This window comes from Gallinula chloropus (assembly GCF_964237585.1).
Source record: "Gallinula chloropus genome assembly, chromosome: 1".
Lineage (NCBI taxonomy): Eukaryota > Metazoa > Chordata > Aves > Gruiformes > Rallidae > Gallinula > Gallinula chloropus.
The window spans coordinates 173,479,872-173,496,557 of record NC_140085.1 but is presented as its reverse complement, the minus strand read 5'-3'; the positions used below and the strand labels follow the sequence as shown (position 1 = coordinate 173,496,557).

The 16,686-nt window shown below is 35.2% G+C and overlaps 1 protein-coding gene across 2 annotated transcripts in view; it reads right to left on the bottom strand.

The window, feature by feature from the left end:
• The window catches only part of PCDH9 (protocadherin 9), a gene marked incomplete at both ends in the record, with an annotated part of 686,593 nt that overhangs the window by 353,477 nt on the left and 316,430 nt on the right, over nt 1-16,686 (bottom strand). The gene's annotated exons all lie outside the window — the stretch shown is intronic.

Here is a 16,686-nt window from a genome sequence, read left to right as displayed (position 1 = left end):
AAGAGGGTGCTTTAAAAATGTGCAAGTATTGAGCTCTCCAAGATAAGAATTGAGGATGCAGAGTAGGCAAGAATGATGTCTGGTAAAACCAAAATAATCCTGCAGAGCAGGCAGGCAGAGTGTCTGATGGAACCAGAATAATCCTGCAGAATATGCAGAACAAACCCTCATCCCAAAAATAAATGTCAAAAGAAGCTGAGATCACCCAATTTTCTTTTGGGAAGGAGCACAGAACATCAATGGTGTTTTATGGAGAAGGATGGAGGGGAAAGAATGTGGCAGACTGTTCTGGCTTTTCCTCTCAAATTGTTCTCTAGACCGATGGATTATAGTCATCAGTATGAACTAAAACTGCATCAAGTCCATGGTATTTTACACTTGCAACTAATTTAAGATAAGCTTTTTATGGATGATTGATAGTGATTAAGTGCTAACTACTGGCAATGTGCATTTTTAACAAGCTCAGTCAATCCAGTCAAGAGTAATTTTGAAGCTTGAAGCAGGCTGGTTTGGAAGTCTTCTCCCATCACATTCCCATCACAATGTTCTTCTCTTAACTTCTAGTATGTAGATATCTACCTATATGCAGTTGCAATGTTATATTTGCACACTAAATTTTTCACAGGGCTTTTACAAAAGTTTCTAAATCCCTAAAGATTCATCACAGCAAGAAGCAGCATGCAACACATACAGCTTTTCCACCTTACTTTGTTAGATTCTTACAGGTCAGTGTAGTTTTTAGGACGTTTCATGGTTTTGTATTATTTTTCTTCCCTTTTCTGTACAAAATCAGTCTAAAGTAATCACCTCAGTAAAGACATGAAAAGTAAATATAATCATGTCTATTGCTGTGGTATACATGAGTATGCCATATGTGTACACAGGTGTACACAGGTGTACACATATACATCAGATACAGGGAGTGTAAGGACTCACTTCCATGTCTAGGTTTGAGATAACTGAGGTAACAGTCTATGAACAATCACCTGTGGCATCTTGAAGTCACTGCATGTGTGTACACACAAACACACACATTACCTACTTTGTAGGTACATGGATACTTTTGACTAGTACAGCAAAAGAGAGTAAGAGAGAGAGACAAAGAACATGGTTCTCACTTCACATTCTAAAATAAAATTGTTATTAGGTGATGGTTTTACACAATAGATGGTTTTACATATATGTAGCTAAAGCTCTTCTCCCCTCACTTGTGTCTTCTTCCTGGATACCTCTGATATTATACAGTGTTATTTCTATGAGACAGACCTGCAATTAATTCTGTACAGAATAAATGCCTTCACATACAGAAAAGCATAAAATAAGAAAAAAGGAACCACACCAAAATCCCCCACATGTAATGATTTTTAAAATCTATACTCCAGTTGCTCCAGCAGCAAACTTTTCAGTGTATTAAAAGAAGGCAGGGGGGGAGAGAGATAACGACTATATTTTCTCCTTATTCAGTGAAATAGTGTCTGATGTTTAATTCTACATCATTGGAATAGTTTATGGAAATAGTGGTGCTAATGGTGAGGCTATCAGTGGGCTCGTTAATTTGTAGTGGCTATTTCTCCTGACCTAATTTCCCTTCCTGCTTGAAAACTGTTTGAAATTTCATCTGACTACAATCAGGTTTATTGGAAATATTAATGTCTGTGCTCTCCCCATAAGCCACCAGCAGGGTAATTGACTTGAAAGATGAATTACAACATCTGCATTAACAGAATATAGTTGTAGTGTGGATTTGGTTCTTTGTCCTTTACTGCCCTCCTTTCCTTCACTCTGAATGCGATTCTGACAATTGAGAATTTTCATTTTTTTCGAGAGACACAGCCCTAGGAAAACATCATTAATAATACACATTACACATTGTAGTTTATAATAGAAGGTTGCTTATCCAAAGGTTGGTGAATGACTCTTGAAACTTACTTAGTCTCTGAAACAAATTGGAATTTCAATGAACTACATAGCCCTCATTATATTTATGGGTGTGTGATATAAGCATAATTTATTAACATTATTTGCCGCAAAACTGAAACAGAGAAAGGAAGGAAATATCCACTTCTTAGATAAATAACATTCCCAAACTGCTCAGTGAACATTATTCTACAGAGAAATTAGTATGGGGCGGGGTGGGGGAATCATTAAAAACTTTCATGTAAGCCCTTATTGAGGTCTGTCCTACTTACAAAAGTGTTTAAGCATGCAAAAATCAAGCACACAAAGATACATTGCATGGAACTTGGAAAAAAGGATGTGGCAAGAATCTGTGGTTCTTCCAATGCAATGCCCCTGGTATCTGTGCTCCATATATTTAACATGACACTACTATATGTAAATATAACTGTATATGATACATGAAATTTGTGTTAAAAAATTCAATACAGAAGCCTAATGCTGATGACATTTCAGCATTTTCTGTTACTCTGTGAAGAAGATCAATTTAATACGAAACCTAAAAGGAAAGTCAGGAGAAAGACATTTTGCTTTTTAAGATTTGCATCCATAATGAAGTAGTTTCTTCCTCTACAACAATTATGTAATAGTTTCTTACAAGTATTTCACTATTTACCCTCTTAATTATTCATGCTTTCAGGATAGCACATGGACAATAGGATTTGGAGGAAGGAGGCAGTGGGAAAGGTAATATATTATCCATAACAGAACTGCTTGAAATGCATCTTGTCCAGCTTCTTAGAAGAACAAAGGATGAAAGGATAATAAGTGTTCCATGATACAAGGCTTATATCTCAAACGGAAAAAACATATGAAAGCTACTTTCCTTGCACAGAGTGAAGGAACCAGACAATTGATTAGCTAGATAAATGAACCAAATTAGCCTGAAGAGTATTTAGGGGTTTTTTCAGGCACAAAACCCAGACAACTGACTAGAAAGTCAGTTCAGAACTGGCATTATCATCCATACTATCAGTAAGTGTGAAGCAGCATTAACAGATTTCTATGCTGTTGTCTTCGTCCCAGCTCTTTCTATGACCTCCAGAGCTTTCTCAGTACTTAGACTATTGCTACAACTTTTGGGTCATTTTCTGATACTTGTCTCCTACTGATGTAAACAGAGATCAAGAATTCTTTCTGCCTCCCAATCCTTACTAACTTACATCTTGTTTACAGTATGGGTTTTTTCCTATTTATACCTCTGTCTTAAATCTTGCTTTAAATGATTAAAATCATCAGATTTTAATAGTAACAGAAGCAGTTCCTCTAATTCCTCCCATGCCTTAAACCTGAATGCTCCATTATTAATGAATCATAGAATCATAGAATATCCTGAGTTGGAAGGGACCAATAAGGATCATCAGGTCCAAATCCTGGCTCCACACAGGACCAGCCCAGTCAGAGCATGTGACTGAGTGCATCAGCCAGACGCTTCTTGAACTCAGTCAAGCTCAGTGCTGTGATCGCTTCCCTGGGGAGCCTGTTCCAGTACTCTACCATCCTCTCAGTAAAGAACCCTTTCCTAATACCCAGTCTAAACCTCCCCTGCTGCAGCTTCATACTGTTCCCTCTTATTCTATCACTGGTTACCAGGGAGAGGAAACGATGCCTGCCCCTTCGCTTCTCCTCATCAAGAAGCCATAGAGCACAATAAGGTCTTCCCCCAGCCTCTTCTTCTCCAGGCTGTATAAGCTGAAAGACTTAAGACTCCTAATACTTCCCCTTCAGACTCTTCACCATCCTTGTTGCCCTCCTCTGAACACTCTTCAGAATTTTTGTGTCCCTCTTGTACTGTGACACCCAAAAGTACACACATTACTCAAGGTGAGGCCGCACCAGTGCACTGTGAAGCAGGACAATCACCTCCCTGGACCAGCTGGCAATGCTGTGCTTGATGCACCCCAGGATACAGCTGGCCCTAAATAGTTGATATACAGTTGAGACCATGCATAGGCCTCTACAACCACTTTTTACATAAGTTCTGCCTTCATATTTATTGAGAGATCTTCAGTCATAATGAAGTAGTTAGAAATTTATACAAGTGTTTTTATGATGAAATGTTTTTACTCATGTAGTAGTTATAAAACCATGAAGCAGATTTGTTAAGTTCACAATTCATAAATAAATTTATGTAATTTCCCATCAGTTAGCTAAGATGTCCTGTTCAGTTAGATTGGGCACACAGTTAGATTCCAACTAAAACAGCTGGTTTGGAAGTTGTGTTTATCCCTATAGACATCAGGTTTATAATTGCTTCTCTGAGCTCCCCCAAACCTGTAAAATATTAGGAAATCATTACCAAATATTGTTCTTTCCCACCCCACTCCCTCCCACCCCCTCACCTCTACAAAAAAAAAAAAAAAAAATCTGCTAGTCACAAATAAAACCACTCAGAATATCTGTGTTTGGACTTGGATGTTCACAAAATGTAAAGATTTATTGTACTTCTGTTGACATTAATTTCACCTCAGTCAGTATAACCTCTCGGGTTAATAACTCCTGATGCTCACCTCCACAGAAGTCAGTATCACAAAAAAGTATGTGCTAGCACCAAGCTTCAGTTAAAGTTGAAAAATAGTTTCGATTATAGGTACCTGTTTTCACACACCATGCTCATTGTTGCCAGAAGCATTCAAAAAACTGTCTCCACAAGACAGTTTTGTTTCTTTGCCCAAAGATGAGGCAACCCTGGATAAAGCAGCCACATTATAGGTGGTGTCTGAAAATTCTATGCGTGTTTATAATTCTGAGAGCAAATTTTATCAACAAACAGCTTCAATTTTTCTGTTCAACTCTCAGCCTTCTCAAGAACCACACGCAGTGAATATCGGTTTTGCTGATGGCATACTGTCAGAATTTCTGTTCTTAAGATTTCACATTTTTTAAGCATGGTTTTGCTTGATAGCAATGACACTTAACTGCTGTGCCATAGTGGGTTCTTTACCCTCATATCCGAAAATCACAGTTTATTAACTTACCGAAAGGTCTTCTAGTTTCTAAGACTTAAAGAACAATCATGTGGTTTCTATTTACTTTCAGCTGCTTAGTTATGGCAACATTTAACAATTCATTCCAGGAGGAATAACAACATGGTATAAAAGCTTGTAACTTCTAAATAGCATTTTCAGACATTAGAAGGCAGGTAAAACTGGATAAAACACACATAGAAAAAAATGTTGGGTAGAATGCAATTTGACATCTACTTTCAATTTTCTCAATCATCAAGAAGCTCTACTAAAACCAGAGGAAGGTTTAATTTATCTAACCCAAGTTTTCACAGAGTGTCAGCTGTTTTTTGTCTGGGGTATCATCCTCTTTCAGAGAGAAACTTCCATTTTTTTGTTTTGGTTTGTTTGTTGGTTTGTTTTGTTGGGTTTTTTTTTTCCTTTTAGATTTCATCAATTACTCATAGAATAAGGTGGGAATCTTCCTTTTATCATTTAGGATGTAGATGTGCCCGTCCTTCACAACTAGAAAGCTGTCCAAAACTAGAAAGTTCTAAGACACAAACATGGATGAAAAGATATCTTCAAAGGACTTCAAAACTTTTTACATCTTTTTTTTTTTTAAATTTTGTTTTCTGAAAATGTGTTATTTTCCAAGAGAAAAAGGGATGAGATATTTTTGAGTACTTGCTACAGTAAGTGATTATTACTTCATCACTGTTATACAAACTCAGTGATGGGAGGAGTTTTGGGGGGATTTTTTGGTTTGTTTGGGGTTTTTTCCTGGTATTTTTACGATGGACAACTACAGGTGAATTCTTCCCTGCAGCTAAATAACAGAGAGATGTCCCCCCATTTTAAAATATTTTTACAATACTTTGCTTTGGTCTTGCAGAATCTTTTTGAGAAATTGAGATCTTCCAGTATCTCTCAAGGTGGCAATTAAACTACAAGTAGCAAATTATAGTTGTAACTATTTTTGTAACAGAAATAGAGTAAATTTGAAGGAAAAAGAGTAATATAAGCTTTAAAGTTCAATGTAAATGGCACATCTCCTTGAAATATGCCCCTCATCAACCACATTTAGTAATATTAAACATAAATGGACAACTGCGTGTCTGTACAGCAAGATGGCAATGCTATTCAAAATAACAGAATAAAATGTGTGCTAATACTGACTTCAACACAACTTTACATTTCAGTCTTAAGCCCCCAAACTTATTACGGGGAAAAAGGAAATTTTCCACTGGCACAAACATACCCTACAGACACAGCATGCATCCATGGCAATGATAATTCTGATTTCAATTAGAACTTACTAGCTCTCTTGTGCCTCATTTTTACAAGGAAAATAAAATTGAGAAAGGCATCGCTGTGATTAGCTCCTACAGCCACCTTTTCTGAGTAGTCTGAAGTGACAGCCACAGGGGTAAAAATGATTGTACTAAAATGTCTACTAATGAGGCCCCTGTAGTACTGCTCCAAGAAGGACCATTATATGCTACATTTGTCAATTTCATCTCTTTGGCTTTCTTTTTATCATCTGGAAAAAATACTGATTAAGAGAGGGTTTCTTTTTAAGGCTTTATTCTTGTTTAACCTTCATAATAATGCTCATTGCCTTCCTGTACAGCTAAAATGTTCCAAACTAAAACATTAAAATGTTCCATACTTCCTACTGACTTTTCTCAGTTTCTTGAGACTAATATATACTTTATGATAACAATTCACAAACTTTCTGCTGGGTTATAGAAAGGGAGGTATGAAAAAAACCTGCAAATATCCCTATAAATGCAAAGCAGTGAGTTGAATGGAAAATAGTAATACTTTTTCTATTCGTGTGGAAGATATATTCATGACAAAAGACCTAATTATCTCTGAGGTGAAACTAAAAAAAGAAAAAGGCAATTTTAAAAATACAAATAAAGTAAAAGAGCAACTAAAAAAGAAAAAAGTACAAGAAAGAAAAAAAAAGATGTGTTATAGGAATAAGCAGTAGTTATTTGGGTGATTACAAAAAAGGAAAAAGAAAGAAATACATTTTCAAACATGAATGATGACAGAAGCTGATAGAATGTCCTATTGCTGTCATTCTGCATAGTATATTTGAAAAACAGATATATATATAAATATTACTGCATTTATGGCTCTTAAGAAGAAACATGATTAATACTTGTGGACAAACTAACTGTTATATTCTAGGAAAAAGGCACAATTTTTCAGGAACACATATCTTACCTTATTTTTTATGTGACTAAAACTATAATGTTAAGGAACAGCTTATTTGAAAAATTGAAATCTAAGACGGTAGTAAAGAGAAATTTTGAACTGAGTAAGTGACAAAATAAAGAACACAGACATGAATTTCAAAAAAGAGCTAAAACATTCAGAACTGGTTTGTTTTGCTCATGTCATAAAATAGTAAAGGACCAATACTTAGTAATGACTTTAATAGATAAACTTTAATAAAATTACCAAAAGTAACATCATAATCTCCAAAATATGGAATTAAAAAAGGGGTGTGTGCATTTAGATATATAGATCTATCTGTGTGTATCTATTTATATACAAACATATCTCTGTATGTGTGTATATATACACACACATGCATAAATTTTTAAACTTTGGGAGTTCAAGCACGTGGTCATTATTAATTGTAACTCTTTAGAATGCTCTCTAGGCTAATTCAATTTTTACAGAAATATTTTTGATGGATTACAAGGAACTAGCTGAAATGATGGAACATCAGTCTTGATTAATTCTGTTGATCAGTCAACTTTTGAAAGATGTGTGTGTTTTAGAGACATGCAGCTTGGAATAAGAAGTCTGGAGTCTTGATAAAAATGTAGGAGAATGAGTGCTCACTTTTATCCTCCAAGAACAACTTGAAATTACAGTTAATGGGTTTATATTTCTATTTTAAAGATCTTGAAAATTTATTTTCATCGTAAATTGATAATGCCAATTAGAGATTAAATGTCTTGGTTTTATTTTCCTCACTCATTCTTCTCTCACTCATTCTCTAGGCAATAGCTTATTTATTTTGCTAACAAAATAACATTGTATATCTGATTAGTCACTTATCATGATGATTAGACTTCACATTTTACACAAGAGGGTTTTCGAATTATTTTTTTTTCTAGTTAAAGAAATTCAGTCAAGTGTAATCTTCCATGGCAAGGAAGATTCACCTGCCATTAATACCACTTGGCTTTGCCTCGCAGTGTGAATGTCTTAGATTTATGTATGTTTGTATTTGCAAGGTCTTCAAACACCGGGCTTAGCACACCCAAGTTTACTTTAAATATACATATCTGTAGACTATATTGAAGACCACTATCCTGAAAATGGAAGAAAAATTCATTATCAAAACCATCAGACTGCTTTATGAAACCAGCTAACACAGAATTACTCAATTTTCTAAGATTTTAAGAGTACATTTCTGCAAGAGTATGTGTTATGTCTTTCTGAAGATGGGAAGTACAAAGTATAGTCTCCAGTACTTGTACAACTCAATTTGAAAGAACCTAATGAGTTGAGACTTTTAATGTCTGTTAAATATGTTGAACTCTATGGGGATATGATTAGGGTATTATTTTCTTTATTAGGTGAAGCCTGCAACAGTACTCTTAATCTGCCAGTTTCCGATTACTAAAATTGCAGGGTTTATTTCACCCTCAATGTTAAGCTGTTGTTTATGAAAGTTTAGCCCTTCACACTAAAGTGAAAGTCCCATTTATTGTGGATGAAATAAAGGTCTAACTCCTTAACTCTAACTCAGCCTCTTCGTCTGTCTTCTCTGGCTGTGAAAACGTAAAATAAGTCACTGGAGATACAGGGTAATTCTTTTTGCATATTACATGTTTGGTTGAAGCATTACTTCTTTTTTATCATGTATGATCCAAACTCTTTTAGAATCCTGTTTGGCCTTTTGCAAAGAAAGGCACAGCCAAGAATCTACTTCTCTCATCCTTTTGGTCTTAATGAGAAAAAGTACTCCTTCCATTCAGCCTCCATTTTCAGAATAGTTCGCTGGGAGTCCAACAGTTCCCATAGGGGCAACTGTATAATCCCAGAACTATCTGGTTCTAAAACAAATCAGAAACAAATTTAATGCTTTTTTTAAACAATTCAGTATGCCTTGTGACAAATTTGTCCTACAAAAGTGCTGCTCTAATGCTTCTACTCTGTTTTTAAGCAAGAGTTTTATGGCTTTGGTTGATTCTAGCATTATACTAATATGTTTACTTCTTTGTGTAAACTGAAGCAGTGCATGCTAACTAATTTAGCCCAGTCTTACCTATAATTAATTAGTGCTACTTTATATCTTATCATAGTGCATGATCCCAGGACTGAGGATCAATTTCATTTTGGTACCCTTCATGCACAGGTTAAGAAACATTTTGTGCTTCCCTCTAGTTTTCACGCCTTTATAAAATAGAGACCTTCTGACCAGTAACTATTCCTCTGTCTCTATTTATAATAAATATAATCTCATTTCTTCCAGACTTGCTAGATATTCTTTAACTTGCATAACATTTTACACTGGTGACTTGATTAGTTATTTAATGATAATAAACTTACTTGAATATAAACTGCTTGTTACACAGTATCAAGTCAATTTTGTCAGTGGGATTTCTAAAATAATAATAATAATAATAATACTAAAAAAATATATGTTTTGCCAGCAGATATATTAATTAATCAAAGGAAACATAATTCAATACACTACACTTTACTCCCTTCCATATAGCACACTGAATACCTCAGTGTCCACCCCGATAGTTAAACATGGTTCATTTTTACTGAAATGTTCCCACTTTTTTCTTCATTTATTTCACAATGTAACTGTTCAATTTCTTACAATTTATGTAAGTCATATTCAAATACACATGAACAATAATGCTTATATGGATAAGATGTTGTCGAAAATGTTTAGGACTCTATTTGAGCCATTGTGTTCTGAAGTGTGGGTTTAGAACAGGCAGGTCAGTACTGAACAGTAAAAAATGCTGAGGAAATACTGGCTGATGAGTAACAAAGGTAGGAGAATGACAATGCTGAAAGATGGATTATTATTTTATTTCTTTCCTTTTACAATCTTCTGATATTTTTTTCTTCATCCAAGTTTGAAATTTGTACTGTTTTTAGCAAATTGCCCTGGCACTATTACATTCTCTCTGAATACAGTTGTGTGGGTTTTATTGCTTCACACTGCTGAGTGGAAAGGATTTGCCAGCTTGGGAAAATGCCAGAATTTGCATTTTAATAAAGATATGTCAAACAATAAACTTGCTTAACATCCTGTGACGGATCTGGTGAAACTGTGTCTTATAAGTGTGTATTACTGCACTCACTACACTTTTCTGCAGTTGTTGTTCTAAGAGAGACAAAGCTAAAAACAAATTCATATATTAACTTATTTTCAGCAATACCTGAAGAAAAAAACTGTTACTGTGGTACCGTAACTCAGAACTGCAGTGATATGCAGGAAATACCTCCCAAATTCAACACCTAGCCTAGTCTGGAGTTGAGATGAAGACCTGAATCATATCACAAAGTTACAAAGTTTTTCAGAAAGGCAGCTGCAATTAGAAAGGAGGTAGAAACCCAAAGATCTTGCAGTAAGCACAAGATGAAAGTGTGCAACATGCAGGCCACTGATTAAAACTTATAGGACAGTATTACCTTTACTGTCTGTGCACCTGTGAAAATATAGTACTATGCCACAGTCTCCCAGAAAAAGTAAAAGGTTTATAAAGCAAAAATCCATAGCTAAACCCAAAGTTATTAATTATTTTTAAAATATTATTATATCAACCCTACAAATCAATAACAGTTTTATGACAACATTGGAAATTGTCAGAAAATGACTGAGACACATATCACAATAAACTGACATAACAATAAGAAACAAGTGTCTTTTGCATTCAGTGTAAGAAAACAGGAAATACTGAGTCAATAGATATATTTGCCGACTCACTCCAGGTTTCTGCCTGTCACATTTTATTCAGTTACAGGTCGTAAAAAACCCATCCAACCAACCAAACACAAACAAACCCCCAAAACATAACAAAATCCACTCCTGTATCCAGGAAAAATTAAAAAAAAAAAAAAAAAAAAAAAAAAGTAAAAATCAGGATCCCTGCATTTTGGATAACTTATTTCAAAGAAAGTGTCTGGGATTTAAAACATTGCCTATAGGAGTTGTTAAAGTCACATGAATGAAATACCCAGATAAGAAAGTACTGTGGAGACCAGCAAAAAGATATTTTATAGCTCATCAACTTTTCAAATGGAGCATAGAGGTGATGAAGAATATATCTTTGATCTCTGCTTCCATAGACACAGAAAATATAACAAGCTTACAAGATCTTGGTTTTCACTGAAGTGCAAAAGAGTAAGTCAGAAGGTCTTCCCTATGAAAAACCCCAACCTGGTCAGGCAGCCTGCATACAAATAACAGGAATTCACCAAAGCACATCACATTTTTCATATGATTTCTTGGTTTTATTCATTGAGAACTTCCAAGTAAAGAAATGTAAGATTATTGTTGTGGTTACTGCTACTTTGCTTTCCCTTGTTTGCTTGCTGGCTGATGATGAAGCCAGTTGTGCTGGGACATACATGCTGGTGCTAACTACTCTATAGTTTATCTCTGCAAACTTTTAGTCATAAATGCAGCTTTCATTCATGACAGCTTTAAAGTACCAGCTTTCCTCACAAATCCTGAGTTCTTTTTTCCACCTGTAACAGCAATTCTTACAAATGGCATGAAGAAAACTACAACTATTGAGTAGTGTGGTTTGTGATAAGGCAGTAGTATGGAGAAGGGCTGTTCTTAACTCCTTATTCAAATAGTTACAATTAAATGCTTAAATGTCACCATCTTTAAAAGGGAATAGCATCTGGCAATGACAGATACCTAATTAATTTCATGTAATCCTACATATATTTTCCATGCAAATAGTGAATGAAATTTTGGTGCATCATAAGGTAAAATGTAAAAGCACCAAAACTATTCTGCCATAGGAATTGTGTCATTACACTTGATAAAGATGCACCAAAGGTTTTTTAATAGCTGGTAAATACTTTTAACAATAAAAACTAAATTTACAATTATTTTTGGTTTTAAACTGAGAAAAACACTTTTTCCTGACATTCTTTGCCCATGTTTTATTTGTAAGTGTCATAGCCTTTGAGGCATAACAATTTGATATGGGGAATCTGATCTTGTTCAGGATTAGACTTTTCTGTAATGTTATATCAGATCATCAATTAATACAAAAATCTTTCTAACACCTGCATGTCTCAAATGGTTGGTTGTTTTTTCTGTTGGTGGTGGGGGGGTTGTTGTTGTTTTTGTTGTGGGGTTTTTTGTGATGTTCATTCCTTTAACTCTCAGATTTTATAACACACTTTTGGACATTAAAAATGTTACTTTTACTTCAGATACCAAACAGTGTTTATTTCCAGAACCTTCATCCTGAAGTCTATTCCAAATTTTCTGTTGAGGGCACTTGTTCTTAGAATAAAATGTGGTATGCAGGAGAGAAAAGATAGAATGCCAGCCTTGCAGCTGTCTTTTTTTTTTTTGTTTCGTCAAAATAAATTTTCTATACATTTTCAAATAGTTTAAGGATTTTTTAAAGAGGTTTTAGGTTAGGTTGCTGTTTCAGTTGGTTGGGGTTTTTTGTTGGGGTTTTTTTAGTTTGTAGAACAAGAACTGCAAGCTTCCCCTCAAAGTCTCCAACAGAGATCAGTAAGAAGTAGAGTCAGAATATTTTATAGACAGATGCTCTTGCAAACTTCAGCATGCCAGCTAAACCATAGTTGGCTACAGTTTCAAAATCTCCTGGAACATGAAATTGTCCTTGCTCTAAATATACCACCTTCCAAGAGCTCTGGGGAGATGCAAGGGTACTAAAAAGATACAGGAGGTGCAAGGTGGGGGGAAAGAGGAAGGGAGTGGGTGGTAGCCATGTGAGCTGGCAAACTCTACTGGAAAAGGACCAGTGTGCCATTTGCCAACACATTAGGCCAGCACTAACTGCTTAGATAGGGAACCAGAGCTTGCAGCTATAGTGAGGGAACCAGGCAAATATATTTACATTATCTAGTTGGTAATTAGTGTGCTGAGAATGAGGTTTTCTTTTAAGGTGCTGAACACATTAGTGCATGGGAGTCATCCCACTTCTAGATTCTGCAAAAATAAGTTTCACTTTATCCGAAATGAGCTACAGTTCCCTGTATAACAGAATGGCCTGGATTATGAGAAAATACTCTGGAAGGGAATAAACCAAAACCACTGCTTTCTGTGTCCAGCCTCTAAGTCTCCTCTTCAGCCAAAAGGCAGGCATAAGCACCTACCAGAAGGCTCAACTTGTATATGAAATTAGTGTATATGTGCTGAATACTACATTCATACCTGGGACAACAAGGTAAAATAAAGAACAAAAAACCCAAACAAACTGCCAAATGCAAATTATCAAAGGCTTAGCCTATGTTTAAATGTACAATTAATTATTGAATATAGTTGTTATTCAGAATTCTATAGCCATTTTTTATGTTGCATAACAATGTATTTTTATATCACTAAGTGAACTATTTTGCTAAATAAAAGCAACCTCCAATAATAAACCCTTGGTCTTCACCTTGCTATATTACCTTTTGGGCCTGTTCTAGACAGTTTCAGCAATCACTCTGTAAGTAAATCCTCCACAGAAGCATCTAGGAATAAGTGCTGTTTACATGAACCACTCAGTGTCAAAGCCAGAGAGTTGACCATAGTGTACATTTTCAAATAACACTACAAGCACGATCAGCATTTTTTGTTTGTTTGTTTTTACTAAAGAAAACTTTTTTACCCCTTAAATCATGCAAAATACTGTGTATTAATTCAAGGAAAAAAAATAGTCATGCTGCTGTCCAGTTGGATTGGATATATATGATGGCTTCAGTCTCAGGCTGCACTTATAAACACTCATAGCTTTCACGTGGTACAAAATGTGTGACTCACTTGTTACGGTTACAAGGATTAGACTACACTCAATTCTGGACCAGTGCAAAAAGCAATAGAAATTGTTGATTTAATCTTTCAGGACCTTTATATCTTAGATCTTACCTTCCTTAGAAAGTACCTCTTTATCTATGCCAGATGTAGTAATAGAGATCAGAAGAGATCTTGTTAACAGGGTCTTGATTCGCAGCTGGAAAAGCCAGAATGTGTAAAGACTCTACAGAGGTATTTGGAACTTCAGAAAGTTTGTTTTATCATACAAGGAGTGACACCTTGCCAACAGTTGCAAAACTATAACTACTACTACTTCTCTGAATCTCAGTTTAAACATTACTCCAAAAATCACATTCAGTGAGAAAAAAATATTTAGACACAATCAAAGATATGGATTTCCTTACAAACATGTAATGTATGCTATATGTAGCCTGACAGACCTGAAAGAAAAGGACATACTTGATGACATTTACATTTAAGAACAAGAGACATTCAACAAGTTGCCATTAATAAATTCTGGAAATTCTGATTATTTTTTTTTCTGTGCGGATATTTACTGTCTGGAGAAAGTAATACATGGTGCTTTGGCAAGTAACATATCAAAGAACAATCAAAACTGGAGTAAAGACCCTAAACAGCTGTTTAAGGGACAGATGATATTTTGAGTTAGAATGAAATGTGATGTTGTTTTTAGTTCTCAGCAGTTTCACTTCTTGGCTGAAATCCAACTATAATATATATATTTTGGATTTTAAGCATGACAGAATAAAACCCAGATATTATAGCCATGTAACTCTTCTTCTTCTACAGGGAAATACTTATTGGGAACTTTGTCTGATCTCGCATCAAATATTTAAGAAACTCATGCTTTCACTGTTTTTTTTCTGCAACGTTTACATAAGACAATTAAAAAATAGCAACACTCATACAAATATTTTCAGCAAATTCATTTAAAATCCGTTCTATGCAAAAAATTACTGAGTAAATGACTCTTCATTAAAAAGTTAAATAATTCTACCTTCCAAAGATGTCAAAGCTGTTTTAGGGGCTAGATTTGCATATCCATTTAGTACAAGCTATATATAATTATTTATATTGAACTTTCCTTTAATGCCTGACCCTTTTTTTCCCCACTTTACTCAACACATACAATACATCACTATCTTTCTGATACTGAAGAATATAGATTGGGAGTAGATTTCACTAATCCTGTAGACAAATACATTTTAGAAGCATTAAGTCAAGAGCGCAAGAACTCTTGACCCTCAGGTGTAAGAAATCAGGAAAGGAAGGTATGATACCAACATGGTTCTCTTAAGACCTGCTGATCAAACTAAAGGAGAAGAAGGAAATGCAGAGGCAGTGGAAGCAGGTATCCTGGGAAAAGTATAGGGTAGCCATAAATTATGGAGACATGGGCTCAGGGGGGCCAAGGAGTCCTTCAGCACAGGAATCATAGAATCATAGAATGTCTTAGGTTAGAAGTAAAAAGGAAAAGAGCATAGATTCAGACTAGTTGTAAGGAAGACATAATTTTCAGTAAAGGTGGTGAGTCACTACAACAGGTATCCCAGAGAAGTTATGGATGCTGATCCCTGGAAATACTTAAGGTTGGGCTGGGCTTTGAAGAACCAGACCTAGTTGAAGATGTTTCTGCTCATTGCAGGGGAGTTAAAGGTCCCTTCCAACCTAAACCATCCTATGATTCTGTAACTGAAAAATTAGAAAACTCAGTAAATAATATCTATGACATCAGAAATTCTGTGATATAAACTCTAGGAGTACATCTTCCCAAATCATGTGTTTATTTTAAAATAGGCTTAGAGGCTAGCATTTGACTTGGTTCAGATTTTCTGCTATTTCCATGCCTTTCTCTCACTTGTTAGTAACAAAGACACTGGATTGCTATCATCTACACTGCATTTCCCATTTGTGGTTTAAAATTCATTTTTCAGGCTGAGATTCAGCTGACCTTAAACATTCAAAAGCTGTACTCTGTCCTGGAAATGAGTACACTCCTGGAGCACCTCACTTCAGTTATGATTGTGAACTTACTAAAGAAGAAAAGACACATTCTCTGAAAAATTGCTGATAACTTAGAGAAAGCCTATAATAACTATCTTACATTTTTGGTTGACAAGTTTGGAAAGAGGAAGCCTGTCCTTAATTTCCAAAATGCAGTGGATAAGTAATTAGTCCCACAGAACAATACAATACCTGAAATTACAAGAAATCTCCTTCCATGCTCAGACATCTCCCAATTGTAAAGCAATTCTTTGATTGTTGTTGGTTCAAGATCAGCTGATGGATCAAATAAGTTCAAAAGCTGCCCTTAAATCTTACTCCTTATCCAGATCCTGTCAGAATCCCTGAACAGATGGATCAGATTCAGCATTCCTGAAATGGGGTTTGAGTATTTGAGTCCCAGAATTAATTCATTTCGCCTGACACACATGGTCAAAAATAAAGGGAAAGTAAGAATATCTAATTTTCTGGGACCTAAATGGAGTCAGCTCATTTAACCTAAGCTTCCAGAAGTATCAGATGGTGATTACTTATTTCATTACCTACCCTTGTATTAAGAGGTTAAATATATATTTTTTGCTGTGATACCCCCTACGCAGCTCATATAATTTTTACAGATTCTGTTTTTTGAGAGAGAGCAGTTTGATAGGGCTGTTGTAAATTTATTCTGTAAAACTGATGTATATGTTAAAAGTTTGCACATGAAAACTCGCATGAAAATTGGCCACGAATTCCTATCCTTCAAGA